The sequence below is a fragment of the Ascaphus truei genome, chromosome 21 (genome assembly GCF_040206685.1).
Source record: "Ascaphus truei isolate aAscTru1 chromosome 21, aAscTru1.hap1, whole genome shotgun sequence".
Taxonomy (NCBI): domain Eukaryota; kingdom Metazoa; phylum Chordata; class Amphibia; order Anura; family Ascaphidae; genus Ascaphus; species Ascaphus truei.
The window spans coordinates 18885473-18902352 of NC_134503.1; the positions used below are offsets into that span (position 1 = coordinate 18885473).

General features: G+C 48.3%; 1 protein-coding gene across 2 annotated transcripts in view; it reads right to left on the reverse strand.

Moving 5' to 3' along the window:
- LOC142472277 (uncharacterized) overlaps positions 1-15417 on the reverse strand; it is a 114028-nt gene extending 98611 nt beyond the window's left edge. Inside the window, exons 1-2 of one of the 2 annotated variants that reach the window (XM_075579244.1) lie at positions 15037-15417; positions 14458-14526 (exon numbers count right to left, since the gene is read on the reverse strand). The gene's annotated coding sequence lies outside the window, so the exon portion shown is untranslated. The remainder of the gene's footprint in view (positions 1-14457; positions 14527-15036) is intronic. The other variant, XM_075579242.1, reaches the window with a different exon arrangement.
- Between the last annotated feature and the right edge of the window lie 1463 nt (positions 15418-16880).

Genomic DNA, 16880 nt, shown 5'->3' on the forward strand with positions numbered 1-16880 from the left:
TTTGAAGATAACCCCACATTATTTTACCATCATTTAAAATGAAGCTGATGCCAATAAGATTTTAAACAGTGGTTGTTTTTGCACAGAATTAGCTTCGATGGCCGAAGGGGCAGCTCAGTGAGTAAAGATACTGACTGCCAACAATGGGCACTGAGTTTGAAGCAGGGGAACCTGGTTATCCTCCTGCTCCCGGTGTCTGCTCCTTGTGCGAGTCACTTTATCTCCCTGTGCCTCAGGCACCAATAAATAGATTGGAAACTCTACGGGGCAGAGACATGTACCTGCAAATAAGTCTATGTACAGCGCTGCGTCCACTGTCAGCGCTATACAACAAGAAAATCATTATTATTAGAGGATATCAGTTCTTGGAGTCACTCCCACTGCTCTGTACTTTTTCATATGACCCTGAACCCCTAAATCTCCCTCGTTCCAGACCTTGTTGGTTGACCTCCCCGACCTGAGAAAGTCTTGCTAAAATTGTCTTGACTGTGGTTTACCTTAGAAAGCATAAGGCAAGAAGTTAGAACCTAAAGCTTGTGGCTCGGTGCCAGATATCTGCAGAGACAACCCGTCAACAGGAAATCCAGAGAGCACACTGCAGCCATACCCAGGCATCCTTCTGCAATCCCTAAACAAAGTGACATTTTTTTTAGGTGTACCTGTCAACTACCTCCGGTGATTCAAGTGTAATGCTACTAAGGGTCGCCGAGTACCACTACTGCCTTATTTGCAACCTGACAGTACCACTACTCTTGTTTTACTGACGTGTTTATAGTTTCATTTTCCTTTCAAAGAAGAATTAAATTTTTTAGGAAACCTCTCTCCCTTATTAACGTTCCAAGCTGAACTGAAATAGCATCAGAATAGCATTTCCACAATGTTAAATACATTTAGAATGTTCTTTTTATAAGTCAGGCTACTCTGGATTTTTTTTAACCCACTGCAAGCATTGACTACCTGTACATTTTCAGACTAGCTTGGTCTTGACTTCCTACCCGTAACATACCCTCCAATTATGCCTATTTAGTTGTAACCCCCTTCTAAGGGGTTCCTAGCAGGTTAGTGTATGCTGGGCCCAATTCTTTGTTGCCATAGGCATCCTGACTTCACTATGGGGTATTTAGGATAGGAGGAAGGTTCTGGAGAGGGAGGTTCCAGGAGGACAAGAGGAGAGGAGCCTCGGAGAGAGTAGGGATGTATTCATAAAGTAATAGAACAGACCAGGCCCTTCTTATTTATTATGTTAGATAGGGACAGTGTCTTTTAAGTTAGGATCCCAGAAGATGGCGATTGGAATGAGCAGGTTTCAGAGATGGGAAAGTGCCACAAAGAGCCTCAGACAGAGGGTTCCCGGGTGTCAGATGATCAGCTCTACCGGCAGATCCATACTAGTATTCGGGTCATTCTGTTTGGAAGTGGCAATTTCTAGCCAGGACAAAAAGGTATAATCTTCACCTGCATAGGACTGGTCAGGATCTCAGTAAGGGCCCATCCTACATGGTGTATAACAGAAGTTTCTCTGAAATACAAGGGGGGCTGGGTCCAATACTAGTAAATCAACTAAGCAGATATACCTCCCTCTGAGGGTTGAGTGGGCACTTAAAGCTGCAGTTCAAGTAATATCCTACACGTGTTTTTTTAAATAAATCAGTTCTGTACTATGAGAAAATACTTGTAGCATTTAAAAAAATAAACAATTTGAAAGAAATTTTTAAATGAAACAAGCATTTTTGTTCCTGTAGCAACCATTTACAAAGTCACATCCCCTTCTGAAACAGCATCACCTTTTGAGCCCTGCCCTCTCTAGCAGAGAACCAATTGAATCTAGTGCCTGCCTGGTCACATGATCTTCCTCACAGAACTTTAGCGCTCAGTGCAGCTGATTAGGACCCAAGATGCATTTAGTGAACCCCCAGCCGAATCTTCAGCGATCGATTACAGGAGAACGGATCAATTAGCTAAGTTGCTGATCGCTTGTCAGTGTACAGATTGTATTGATGCACATACATTTTTTTCTTAAACGAAACTTGAACTGCAGCTTTAAGGAAGTACAGTATTCATGATTAACCACGAGAAAATAGTACAACTTTGCTGTGTATGTGTGGTGTGTCCTGGGGACATGAATAAAGACTGATGTTGTACTACAAAAGTTCCTGGCACACATTATTCTGACCCTAGCTACCTCCTCGCCCAGCCGCCTGAATACGGCACCCCGAGTCAATGTAACCTATGCCAAGTAGCTAAATATTGTACACCAATGTAATCTCCCTAAATGCTGGGCAGGGCGGTAACATATACTGTAGTACTATCCTGTACCATGAGGAAAATCATCAGTATCTATTTTTGCTTTGCGAGAACAAGCTCAAAGCTTTCCACTAATTAGGGCAGAACAGCAGTACTCCATCTAAACCTCCAACCCCCCCCCTTTTTTGTACTACCAGGATGGGAAGCAGGGGGTCCCCGGAGTGGAGCCATGTTAATTGCAGCTCCGGGGATCCCTTGGTTGCTTAGCGGTAAAAGTACTTCCTGGTATTTAAATCCCCTGCATCATGGAGGCAAATGGGAAGTAGAGGACGTTGCGGCTTCCCATTGTTTTGTAAAATGGGGGACATTTAACCCTCCATATAAACCCCTGCTGGAGGGGACAGGAATGTGCTACTTTTACCGGTAAGTTTTCCTTTTTTTACTGGTAAGTATCTAGAAAACGGGGTGTCTGGAGCTGGAACGTTCTGGTGTTTCAGCAAAAAAAAAGGGGGAGGGGGAGGTTAACAAAAAACGGACAGTGAGGACAGCTTTTTTAAGGTCCATATTAACAAAGTGCTACTCCATGCTGGCCTGGAAGAGAATATTTACCGAGCTGTGCCAGAAGGTGTCTAATGGAGTAAATATGGACCAAAATTAGATTGACAATACTGCCGTCCGTTAGGAACCCTCTGAAGGAGAAGAGAAAACCACATTCATATTTAAATCACCTCATTTTCATTTGGAGGTTCAATTTCTGGTAGTCAACCACGTGACTCCGAGTGTTGTGGTGGTGAAAGTCATCTTCACGACGTACTTGGTGGTCAAAGTAACGAGAAGGAGGTGGCCGTGGCGGGCTGATAATTGTCCCACTTGGTTAGTGTAAGTAGCAGATGCTCACATGTGGAATAAACTGCACACTTGGAATGCTCAAGTATGTACCATCCAACCGGTGCAACGACACACATGCCAAAGGCCGCGCTTATAGTCCTTGCTACGGCGATGCTGACGTCACACAAAAAAATAAAATGAAATTGACTTCACACACACCTCGCTCCGTCGCGTCGGATTCAATACATTTGTTTTGACGCGACGTCGTGTTGCCGGGACTATAGCGCGGCCTAAGATGACCATATGTACCGGTTTGACCGTGAAAGTACCGGTTTTAGAGCCCTCGTCCCGGTGTCCCGAAAGGCTGACTAAAACGTCTGATTTGAAGGGTTTTTGAAACTGCTGCTCCAAACCTCTTGGAGCGAAAATAAGTCCCCAGTTGTGGAGCAATACCTCCCCGCCGTCAACGTCAGACGTTGGGCCCAACTTCTGCATCAGCACCGGAGGTAACATTTGGGTGGAGGTGGGTGTGTCTTGGGAGGGGGAAGGTGAATTTTTTTTGGGGGGGGGGGTAATGTGTGTGTCTTGGGTTGGGAGGGTGGTGTGTGTTTCTTGGGTGGGGGAGGTGTGTGTTTCTTGAGTGGGGGGAGGAGGTGTGTGTTTCTTGGGTGGGGGGGAGGTGGTGTGTTTCTTGGGAAGGGGGAGGAGGTGTGTGATTCTTGGGGGGGGTGAGGTGTGCGTGATTCTTGGAGGGTGGATGTGTGTGTGATTCTTGGGGTGGTTTGTGCATGTGTTTTTTGGGAGGGGGGAGTGTGCATCTGTTTCTTGGTAGGTGGAGGAGCTGTGTGTGTTGTTCTTGGAAGGGGGAGGTGTGCGATTGATTCTTCCAGGGATTGTGGGGGGGGAGTGTTATTCTTGGTGGGGGGGAGGGGTGAGAGGTGTATAATTCTTCCGGGGGGAGGGGGGTTAGGTGTGTGATTCTTCCTGGCGTATGGGGGGGGGAGTGAGGTGTGTGATTCTTCGGGGGAGAGGTATGTGATTCTTAAGAGGGGTGTGTGATTCTTGGGGTTGTGGGAGAGATGGAGGAGCTTGGGGGGAAATGTGAGAGTGCTGGAAGAATGCGGTAAGAGGAGGAAGAGAGGGGTGTGTGCGAGTGAGAGATGATTAGTAAATAATTTAGTATTTTGTCCTAGTACACATGCCCTAAAAGAAATGCAAATATATTCTAGAAAATCATCTAACCTCAGAGTCTAACTGCTATCTATGGCTTCCTCTTGACTTGATGCCAGATCCATGAAGCGTGCAATCTCATCTCTCTTGTATCAAAACTCTCTGGAGGTTGACACCTGGCTTTTTAAGATCTACGAGTTTACACTCATCCGTGCCACGAGCAATGCCAGTACCATGCCAGTACCATGCCACGAGCAATGCCAGTACCATGCCAGTACCATGCCACGAGCAATGCCAGTACCATGCCACGAGCAATGCCAGTACCATGCCACGAGCAATGCCACGAGCAATGCCAGTACCATGCCATGAGCAATGCCAGTACCATGCCAGTACCATGCCACGAGCAATGCCAGTACCATGCCACGAGCAATGCCAGTACCATGCCATGAGCAATGCCAGTACCATGCCAGTACCATGCCACGAGCAATGCCAGTACCATGCCAGTACCGTGCCACGAGCAATGCCAGTACCATGCAAGTCAACATATTCTAGCTCATCATCACAGTAATGATCCATACCAGTCTTTCCGCCGATCCACCTCATTTATACCAAAGTTGCACACAGGAATAGAACACCAGGACTGGATCTTTATCACAGCTATGAGATGGATGGGAGGTTCTATATATAGTGAAATTAAATAAAAACAAGATTACACACTAGGGGCCTATGCAGAGAGGAGCGATAAGCGCAATCTCGCCAGGCTGCAGCGAAATATGTCAAGTGAAAATCAAGATCTGGCGCGAAACGGGAGAAGAGAGAAAGCCATTTTTTGTTTTTTGTTTTAAAAACTCGCCGCGCGGGTGGCGAGAAGGGATATTTCGTCAGTGTTTAAACCCGCCGTATGCAGGAAGGGCCGATCAGCATGTCGCGGCTGATCTCGCCAAGAACATGGAGAGATGTACTTCAATTATGTACGCCAAAAAAAGTTGGCAAGAAGGTGGAGCTGAGCTGCTGTAAGTGTCACAGCAGTGGTCTCGCTCGTCATTTGCGCGGCAAAAATAACTGAACAATTTTGAACTTAAAACACGCGCTTGTTTCTAATCACTTTTCAGCAGCGCGAATCTCGCCGTTTTAAACTCTCCATAATCGTGCATGGTTATAATGCCAGTTATCGGACCTTTCTGCATACAGAGCTAAATTCACGCCATTATATGTACAAGTGTTTAAAATCTCCAACTTTTTTAAGCGCTGCTCTCTGCATAGGCCCCTAAATGGGGTCACATACAAAGTTTGTCTTGAAGCACTTGTACCATTTTCTGATATAACCCAGGGGGGCGCAAACTTTTTTCCCTGCGCCCGACCTGCCGGCGGTCCCCTCAACTCCGTGCCCCCCTTCATCGGCTTCATGACGTCACGTTGCCATGGCGACGCGTGTGAGAAGCCACCGGAGCCAAGGTAAGTTAGGTTTACAGAGGCCCTGCAGCTCCCCCGGCTTAAGTGCCTTCAGGAAGCGCGCGGGGCTTCTGTAAACCCCGCGCCCCCCGCACTCAGTCTCATGCCCCCCAGCCCTAACTTATATAATATACTGTATAACAAGCTTGTTCACATTTCTCACATCAGACAAGGAGGTTTGTATCAACTTAGAACTGACACATTTTTGACACGGAAAAAAGTGACAGACGGACAATTGGATACACCCCCGTATAATCGGTGCATCATGTAACTTCTCCTATTGACGCTCCCCAAATTGTAAGCAGACACGCATTGTGCAAAATTTGAAGCAAAGACCTTGACGCACAGGCGCAATATGACAATGACATAATTTGCCTTCACACACAGATCCCTAAATCCTAAAATCACAATTACCAATTTCAAGCAATAAACATTCACAGTGGTTTCCTGAACCATTATTTCAAGAATCATACCCAAATGAAATGAGAGTTGCGTTGATATTACAAGACACAGAAAATTCATGTCGGACAATTTTACGTCAATATTTGTCTGGATTTAGAAACTGCTTCAAGTTTGACAGTGAAACTTGATTATGATGAAAGAGGTAAATTAAAACATATTTTTGAAACCAAGTCCTCTAATGACACAGGATCCAGGACATTGAAATGTGTGAACAGGATGTTTAAGACTAAGGCTGGGGACATGGTGCCTTTGCCCGTGCGAAGGCATGCGCGGCCGTCACCTGCTTTTTTTGGCCATGGTGTGCACGCTGTCTGTGGGCGTATCTAATGGCGTGCCAGTGACGTTACGGAGCTGGTTCGCCCTCATTGGGCGAACCGCTTACGTGACCTGTCTGTCGCTCTGAGAAATCAGTTTAACTGATTTCTGATTTCTCACACAACGCGCGCCACCTTCTTCGTCCGCGCGGAAGCGCCCGCACGCCGCATGGACGCGAACACTGCCTTAAGGCAGTCTGTTTTCTCAGCGTGCAGACGGCTCCGCACGGTCTGCCGATCACATTGCCTTAAGGCATTGATCGTGCCCAAAGACCATGCACACGCGTGACAGCAGGAGGCGGTGCGGGAGGAATCAGTTCAAACTGAGCGACGGGCAAACCAGCTCCGTGACGTCACAGACACGCCAGTAGACACGCCTCCCATGGCGCGTCTACCTTGTCCACAAAACACTCACGTTTCACGCGGGTGACATCACGCGCGCACCTCCACACGGTCGAAGGCTTAGAAAGTAGGCCTTGTTCCTATGCCAAAATAATAAACATTCTCTGCTCTGCCTCTGCTCAGTGATTCAATTTATCTTACTCCACCACAGGCCATTATAAAACTACTTGACTCTAATAACCTGCAATGATTTATTAAGGGTAATGGGAATGTCATGATTCCTGATGGCATTTAAGAAGAAATCGTTCCTCCAGGGTTGCAAATGACAAAACTCCCTGGCTGACAGAGGCCCTGGCTGTGTAGGAGTAAAAGGCTGAGGCCTACATAACAGGCCCGCAAATCTATTTATCACTAGTTTTATAAGAAAGAGTCAATCGCCCTTAAAGTGGAAAATAAATAGAGTCATTGCTTCCACTTCAGAAAGGGACAATTAGCTGAGGTAGGGATTACTGTTTTTAGGGTTAAGATAAGAACTTTGGGGGTTTTCGGGTAAGGGGTTAAGGTTAGGATTTTTAGGGTAAAGGGTTAAGGGTATGATTATTCGTTTAAGGTTCTGATTTTTAGGGTAAGGGGCTAGGGTTTTAAGGTAAGGATTAAGGGTTTAGAATTTTTAGGATTACCTGCAGTGGCGAACTGTCCTGGTGGTGAACCGGCAGTGGCTGAATGGCTAATTGTCCTAGATGCCTCATGGTGGGATATTCTCTGATATTCTGCTTTATCACGGCCATTGAATCCTATGGAAACTCAGTGATATCCAATTTAACCCTTTGGATGCCCCAGGACGTAGTTACTATGTCATGGGGACTGGCACTGCGGGGGAGGGTGTTTTCTTTAGCTTAGATCCCGCCCGGTGTTCCCATGGCAGGCACGTCACGATCTAACAGTAAAGAAACAGAGGAGGATCCCTCCTCTTCTGTTTCCTCCAAAATGGCCACCGTGGTCATATGACCACTGTTGAAATCGGTGATATGATCACACGGTGACGGAGGGACCATGGCACTCAGGTACCACGACCCTTCCGGCACTCAAATAGTTAAACCAATGGAATTTTTACCTTTGATAAATGTGGTGCAATCTTTTTAGTAAGCCGATTGCAATGATAAGTAGATAAGAAGCTGAAGAACAAAAAGTGCCCTCTATGTAGAATTACCCTTTGCCCACAATGCTTCCCACGCCCAAGGGGTTTAATACAGCATTTCCTTTAAAAACATGGAAGTGCCCGGGGTGCGATGGCCCTCTGGTGCTGTCAGACTCCTGGCACTGGACTGGTTAACATACCTGCTTCTTACCAGCATGGGAATAGCACTGTTTGATGTTTCATTACAGGAACCACAAGCTTGGATGCTTTTGTAAATAAATATATGTGCTGCTATTAGACTGCTGTCTGTAGCCTGTCTCAAGTTGTTTACACGTCTTTTATCCTCAGGAGATGGAGGAATTCAACAATGCTGCATCTGACTGAAGCACGTTGTTTATTATTGGTAGTTTCAAGTATTTGTTCTTACCTTCATAACTCCGGGGGGATCCCATGGAGTTCAACCTCAATGTTCCCATTTCCAGGTAACTTCCAATTACCGGGTGAGAACAATATGGCTGCCAGGTCACCTTGGGCTCCGACGAATAATAGAAAAGCAAAGACTCGTCGTAGCTTTCTATTGTGACCCCTCAGGCCATATTTATAGGGGGGAGGGGGGGAAATGTAGAATTTAAATTTAAGGGCAACTGAGAGAGATCCTTTGGAGCTGGGAGCTCAACAGTTAAACTCTGTAGGACCCCCGTTTCTACTAAGGTAAGGAAAAAAGTTTTGGGGGTGATTGATGCTCTAACCCTTTGTCTGCCCTTAAGATTTCCCCTGTATATGAAAGCTAGTACACCAGGGACCTTGTGACATACACTAAATGTCACGCTATTTCCCACCATTTTCTAACGGTTAATCGCGTTTTGTGGAGCCCCCAGACTTACCCCCCCAAAAAATCAAATTGAACCCTTTGGGTGCCCCAGGCCATGGTCACCACATCACGGGGGAATTGCACTCTGGAGAGGGTGTTTTTTTTATATATAGCTTAGACCGTGTCCTGAAGCTCACGTCGCGATCTAATCAGTAAGGAAGAGAGACCGTTTCCTCCCAAATGGCCACCGCGCTCACGTGACTGCTATTGAAATCGGTCATGTGACTGCACTGTGCCGGAGGGGTCGTAGCACCCCGAACCCTCCAGCACTCAGGCACCCCGATCCCTCCGGCACTCAGGCATCCCGACCCCTCCGGCACTCAGGCATCCCGACCCCTCCGGCACTCAGGCGTCCCGACCCCTCCGGCACTGAGGCATCCCGACCCCTCTGGCACTCAGACACCCCGATCCCTCTGGCACTCAGGCATCCCGACCCCTCTGGCACTCAGGCATCCCGACCCCTCCGGCACTCAGGCATCCCGACCCCTCCGGCACTGAGGCTTCCCGACCCCTCTGGCACTCAGGCACCCCGATCCCTCCGGCACTCGGGCATCCCGACCCGTCTGGCACTCGGGCACCCCGACCCCTCCGGCACTGAGGCTTCCCGACCCGTCTGGCACTCAGGCATCCCGACCCCTCCGGCACTCAGGCACCCCGACCCCTCTGGCACTCAGGCACCTCGACCCCTCAGGCACTCAGGCACCCTGACCCTTCAGGCACTCAGATGGTTGTCACTTGGATTTTTCCATTGGATAAATGTGGTGTAGTCTTTTTTTTTTTTTAAACCACTTTTACCTGTTTTACAGCCAAGAGACTTTGATAAACCCCCCTTTGCATCAATGTATGGAGGTGCTGTGCTTCCATTTTTCTCCAGTTACGCCAATTAATGTTTTGAAGAGTGGTTATAAGGGGGAGATAGGGGTGGGTCAAGACAAGAGCAATATTATAAAGAGATGGGTTCAAATATCACCTCTATGCTGATCACACACAAATGTACCTTTCAACCCTCAACCTTACACCTGCTGTACAGACCAAAGTTCTGAATGTCTCTCCGTAATATCATCCTGGATGGCCCTCCGCTGACTCAAACTTAACATGTCAAAGACTGAGCTCCTCATACTTCCTCCCAAGCCTGGACCGACAGCCCCTTCTACATTACTGTTGGCAGCACTATAATACACCAGTATCACAAGCACGCTGCCTAGGTTCTTCCTCCCTCACATTCTCCTCTTATATTCACAGTGTAGCTAAAACCTGTAGTTTTTTTCCTTCATAACATTGCAAAGATACGCCCTTTCCTCTGTCCCTCAACTGCTAAAACTCTTAAGGCTAAGGCCCCGCTCCCTCCGTCAGCACCCCCGCACTGCAGACAGGCGGGGCGCTGACATACAAAGACCGCGATATGCGGTCTGTAGGGAGCCGGAGCGGGAGGTGTGCGGGAGTGGGAGGTTTTAGCGGGAGGGGGGGTGTGGCTTGAGCGGAGGGACCTGCTACTCTCCCCCCCCCCTCCCTCCCTGGGCTCGGGCTGGCACTCATACACACACGCAGACACACACACACACACACACACACACAAACACAGATAGGCACTCAGACACACACATACACACACACAGACAGGCACTCACGCTGCTTTCCCCCACACTCCTCCCCGCTCCCCAAAGCCTCTCCTCCCGAAGCCTCCCGTCCTCATTGGCTCACAGCCACACCACGTGACGCGTCAACACTAGGGATCACCATTCTCTTGTATCCCGTAGCGGCTGACGCGTCACAGCATGTAGTGAGCTGTGCAGCCAGGGGGGACCGGGACCGGCTCGGGAGGATTCCCCTGCTGGTGGGGAACTCGCGTGTGGCCGCCCGCGCCGCCGGGCGCAACGGGTCCCAGGCCTAACGCAGGCCCTCATTCTCTCCCTTCTCGACTATTGTAACCTGTCCGGCCTTCCTGCCTCTCGCCTGTCTCCCCTACAATCTATCCTAAACGCTGCTGCTAGAATCACTTTATTCTCTCCTAAATCTGTCTCTGTGTCTCTCCTGCTGAAATCCCTCTCCTGGCTTCCTTTTTACAGGAGTATTACTTACAAAATTCTCCTCTCTTTTAAGGCTATAAACTCCTCTGCCCCTCCTTATATCTGAGCCCTAATTTCTAGCTATATACCAACCTAACTCTTATGTTCTGCTCAATTATGTCTTCTGTCTACCCCTTTTGTATATAAAGCCCTCTCCTCCCTAAAACCTTACTGCCCCACACCTCTGGAATACCCTTCCCCTCAATATCCGTCTATCCGTGGCTCTCTCTCTCTCTCTCTCTCATATTAAATGAAGACCTCTATAATTAAGCATTTGGGTATCTGCTGGCTGATACTATAATCTCATGTACCTTGACCCCTTGCAGACACACTTACCACAACACCCTCCTACTGTCTCTAAGTTCTCCCTACTTACCACTTAGATCGGGGCCGTCAATAGTTGGGAGGCTGTTTAACCAGGAGGGAGAGTGAGAATGGATGGGAGGCTGAGAGAGGGGAAATAAGGGGGAGGAGAGAGGGGATGGAGGGTGAGAGAGAGGTGATGGGGGGCAAGAGGAGGATGGGAGGAGAGAGAGGGGAAAAGAGGGGGGATGGGGGGAAAGAGAGAGGATGGGTGGGAAAAGAGAGGAGACGGGGGGTGGAAAGAGACTGGAGTGGGGGGAAAGATAGGGGATGGGGGAAAGAGGCAGAGGATGGGGGGAGAGAGAGATGTTGTTTGGGGATAGAGCTGATGGAGGGAAGATAGAGGGGATGGGGGTGGAGAGGGAGAGGGATGGGGAGGAGAGGGGTGGGGGGATGAGAGGGGAGATGGGGGAGAGAGGAGATAGGGGAAAGAAGGGGGATGTGGGGAAAGATGGAATGGGGAGAAGAGAGGGGTGGTGGAGGAAAGGGGTGGGGAGGAGAGGGATTGGGGGAGAGGGGATGTGGGAGGAGAGAGGGGATGGCGAGAGAGGTGATGGGGACAAGGGAGGGGATGGGTGGGAGAGAGGGGATGGGGGAGGGAGAGTATGGAGGAGAAAAGAGGGGATGGGGAGAAAAGAGTGGATAGGGAAATAGAGGGGATAGGGGGGAGGAAGACAGGATGAGGGGGAGAGGGGATGGGGAGAGAGGATGAGGAGAAGATAGAAGGGATGGGGGGGGATAGAGAGGGGATGGCGGAGAGAGGGGATGTGGAAGAGAGGGGATGGGGAAGAGAGGGATCGGGGGAGAGGGAGAGGGGATGGGGAGAGGGGATGGGGAGAGAGAGGGGATGGGGAAGAGGGGATGGGGAGAAGAGAGGGGCTGGGGAGAAGAGAGTGGATGGGGGATAGGGGGGAGAAATAGGAGGGAGAGAGTGGAGATGGGGAGAGAGAAGGGATGGGGAGAGGGGATGGGGGGAAGAGAGTGGATGGGGAGAGAGGGGGAGGGAGAGGGGGATGGGAGGGAGAGAGGGAGGGTGGGGGTGAGAGAGGGAATGGGGAGTGGAGATGGGGGGAGAAAAGGGATGGGGGAGATAGGGGATGGGGAGAGGGTATGGTGGGGAGGGTTGGGGGAGAGAGAAGGGGTGGGGGTGAGAAGGGATGGAGGGGAGGGGTGTGGGGGAGAGGGGATGGGGGAGGGTTGTGGGGGAGTGAGGGGATGGGGAGGGCTGTGGGGGAGAGTTAGGGGATGGAGGGGAGGGGTGTGGGACAGAGGTGACGGGGGAGAGAAGGGATGGGGGTGGGGGAGAGAGGGATGGGGAGGGCTGTGGGGGAAAGAGATGGGATAGGGGGTTGGGAGAGAGTTGGTGTGGCGCAATTCTTGTAGTTGAATTTAAGAATGGACCCCCAAGTTATTCTGAGTATGACAGTCTGACTTAGATTGTAAGCTCTTCGGGGCAGGGACTCCTTTTCTTAATGTTACTGTTACACTGAAGCGCTTATTACTTTTATGTTTCGGGTATTACTGCCGTAACGCGCTTATGTACATGGAATGCGCTATATAAATTCAGATATACATATGTACGTGTGTCAAAGATTGCACCTGTCACTGGTAATGTCCAGAAGTCAAGGAGCGCAGACACCAGGATGAACATATGAGGAGAAAAAACAATAACACAAATGATAAGGGAAAAAGGGGGACGATAGACAGCACTCTGATGATGTTAAATTAATGCAATTGCAGGGTGCACGGAACCAAAGGGGACCCTTATTCCCCTGTATAATACTAACAAATCTACGTAAGTACCAGCACTCACTGTCTAATGGCTAAATTATGAAAACAGTTGTAATGCAGAATAAACATTTAATAATAAAACAAACCAGAAATAAATCAAGTGTGTTTGCAGAAACCAGTATCACAAATGGTCATGTCACAAAGTGAGGGGTGGGGGGGAAAAAAGGAAAAGGGGAAAAAAACATGAAACACAAGGAATATACACAAAAAATGGAGAATGGCAAGTATGCTAGGGGGGCAACGTTTCGAGGGACTACCTCTTCATCTGGCCCATTCCCACTGGTCCAAAAGGTCCCAGAGGTACTTCCCTAAGCCTCCCTTCCCCTATAACCGGTCAAATCAGACACCCCTGAAAATAGATAGCAAACATACAGTGTAGGCTAAATACAGCTAAACAGCTAATAGCAGGGCAGCAAGAATCCACTAAAGTCAATGCCAGTAGTTCAAGTACTACCAGAAACTGTGGGCAATGGTACAGTAAAGGCTGAACACAGCTTGCAAGAAAGCAGCTTGCAAAGAAGCACCAGGAGTCCACAACAGTCAATGTAAGATTAATGGCAATAGCAAATGAAGACGGTAATCAAAACCCTGTATGAAGACAGTAATCAAACCCTGTGGTCTGCTCCTTGTGCTCGTGTGCCAGCCACTAACAGGCACCACAGACTCCTGAGGAAGCTGTTAGCGAAACGCAGAAGTCTACTTACGTTGAGTCTTTGGTTCCTGTTTTATAGCAGCTTGCTTTGCCCGCAGTGTGACGCAGTCACGTGGTGCCGAATACTGGTGGAGAGAATCTAACCCGGAAGTCCTGCGGAGGCTGACAGTGGAGGAAGCGCCGGCGCAGCCTGACTCACCTGCAGCAGTTACTACGCATACAGGTTATCTCTCCCACAACGGACACAGACTACGCTCTATTTCCATTGCCTGATTTCTGGGGCTTGATTGCAAGTTCCCACTGCATCCGTGTGCCTCCTGATGTCATTTTACTAAACACTTTTTTTTACCATTTTCTACATTTGTGTGGCCATTCTTGATTTCAACCACTGTGTCATGTGTATACCTGATCATATTCCAGCCTCTTACCCCATAGGACTATAGCAGTGGCTATCTGTCTATATTTTGTTTCTATCCACTGTGCATGTCCCCATTCCCAGTTGGAATATTTCTTTACCCTACAGGATTGCACTATCATTTGTGTTATTGTTTTTTCTCCTCATATGTTCATCCTGGTGTCTGCGCTCCCTGACTTCTGGACATTGCCACTATATAAGGATCTATAAGGAAGATCCACTGAAGGTCGAGCTGCAAACTGGCACTGGTTGTATATCATTTCATTCTATATTGTGCATTTACTATACTGCATTATCTCCTCCTATCTGAAACACTCGCAGGAGCGCCTGGTGATTTTTGTGTCTTTACCTGTCACTGGTGCGGTTTCCTTTTCTCTCGGCGGGGACTGTGGCGCGTTGAGCTCTGCTCCGGGGAGATCTGTGTCAAATATATGAAACAGAATAAAAATCACACTTGTGAGCACCGTCACACGTCCCAGACAGGTCCACAACCCTGCCTTTCCCCATTATCTCTTAGCATACAATGCTTCCACTGCAGCTAGGGATTCTGGGTAATAACATGCAAATGAGCACACACTGTGTCACGTTTTGCTTCCTATCCATTTTAACATGGTGCCCTATAAGCTTATGCCTGCTGTGTGAACTCTTTAAGAATCAGATGCAAGTACTAACACACCGATAGTATCAGTATGCGGTTTCGTGTCGCTATCTTATAACGTGATCTGTGCATCACTGCAATTTATCCCTTTACCATCGTAAACGTAATTAATAATGAATACCAATAATAAATCCCCTTAATACGTGGGAGAATTGCATGAGATGTTACCATGGCCATTCATCCAGCGTAGAATGTGCATAACTAGAAGATTCTGCCAGCCAACTGACATCACATATTGTGTGCAAAATCGTACAGAGAAAACATTCTTACCGTTATCTCTTCTGTCTCCTTAGGATTGTCTTGTCTTGTTCGTTGGGAGCGTCCTGTTACTCTAGCGGCAGAGCCTCTATCACTTCTGAAGGATCCGGTTCCTCTAAAGGGGAATAAATGAGCTCTTCTCCCACCTTGCTATGTCTCAAGTTCTCCGCTGGATCGGGTATGTTCAATGGAAGTATCTCTCCTATCTCTCAGCTATTAATCCTCTTGTGCACACATGCGTTCTCCGCTGCATCGGGTATGTTCAATGGAAGTATCTCTCCTATTCCTCAGCTATTAATCCTCTTGTGCACACATGCTTCACACGCCTGGAGCATTAAGCTGCTGTGTGGTTGAAGCTCTCAGTTAGTCACTACTACAGGAAGCACACTGTATGCTCACTCGCCCTAGAGCTGCTACAGTATACAGCGATCAGCATGGCACAACACGCCTACAATGTCCTTGTATTCCCCGCCCACTTTACTACAATCACGCAGGTTTGTTTTGGACACAATGACAACCCTGTCCTAAATACGGATGTATTGTATGTCTTTATTTAGATAGCGCCATAATGTACATAGCGCTTCACAGCAGTAATACAGGGGGTAATCATATAAATAACAGATAATACAAATAACAGGTCATGGGAATAAGTGCTGCAGACATAGAACTAACATTAAGGAAGAGGAGTCCCTGCCCCGAGGAGCTTACAATCTAATTGATGTGTGACACATTCCAAAAAGCGGTTGCAATGTTTTTGGCATTTTTTGTTTCTGAATTTCGCTTCCTTGTGAAACTTTTTGCCGAGCCTCAAAAACCTGACAATGTCGCGGAATGCGTCTTCGATTTTGCAATTTCGCAATTTCGCAAACGTCTGCCTTGTCCGCTCCTCTTCCCGAGAGACCGCGTTCTGCGCTTCAGAATGTTATCTCCCCTACACAACACGGGCACGTAAAGGATGACGTATCTACTATGTCACAGGGGCTTTTCTGAGAGCCAGACCCCCATGATGTAGTAGATTCCCTCCTGGCCGGGCGACCAAAGGGTTAAGGCAGTAGTGCCACACTCCAGTCCTCAAGAGCCACCAGCAGGTCAGGTGTTGAGGATATACCTGCTTCAGCGCAGGTGGCTCAATCAGTCCCTGCTTCAGCACAGGTGGCTCAATCGTAATAACTGAGCCACCTGTGCTGAAGCAGGGATATCCTGAAATCTGACCTGTTGGTGGCCCTTGAGGGCTGGAGTTGGCCGCCCCTGGGTTATGGGGTTACATCTGGGTGTTCGATATCTGACACCCATCAGTATTTACAAATATATATATATTTTTCAAGTCACTTTGTGAATGTGATGGACTTGGGAGGAGTTTGGTTTCCTCTGGCTGCTCCCTCTCATGGTAAGGCGTATTCAACAAGAGTTTGCACCGGCAGAGGCCCCCTCTCTCCTCCTCCCTTTATCTCTATTGGTTCTCTGAGAAGGACCAGTGGGATAAGGGTAAAAAAAACAACTCGATTCACAAAAACTCCCCATTCAGAGTTTGCTTAGAAATGCAATTTGTTAAATAAATACAAAATTCCAAAGAAACAAGTTTTACGTGTGGCATGGTTATATTGCAATAACTTAAGACGGTTAACTTACTTGTTAAAGTGTTTACAAAAGGTTGCTTGTTGACATGCAACAGAGGATTGAACCTTGAAAAGCCATATGGCGTTTAAAGGTGCAATTCTAGGTAGCATGCCAAAAAGAAACCTTTCGTAAATAATTAAACAACTCCCAGCTGACCTCTAGCATAACTCCTAGAACTGGGGTCGGCAACGTGCACCTCCCGAACCGCATGCGGCTCTTTCTGCACCTACCGCTGCTGC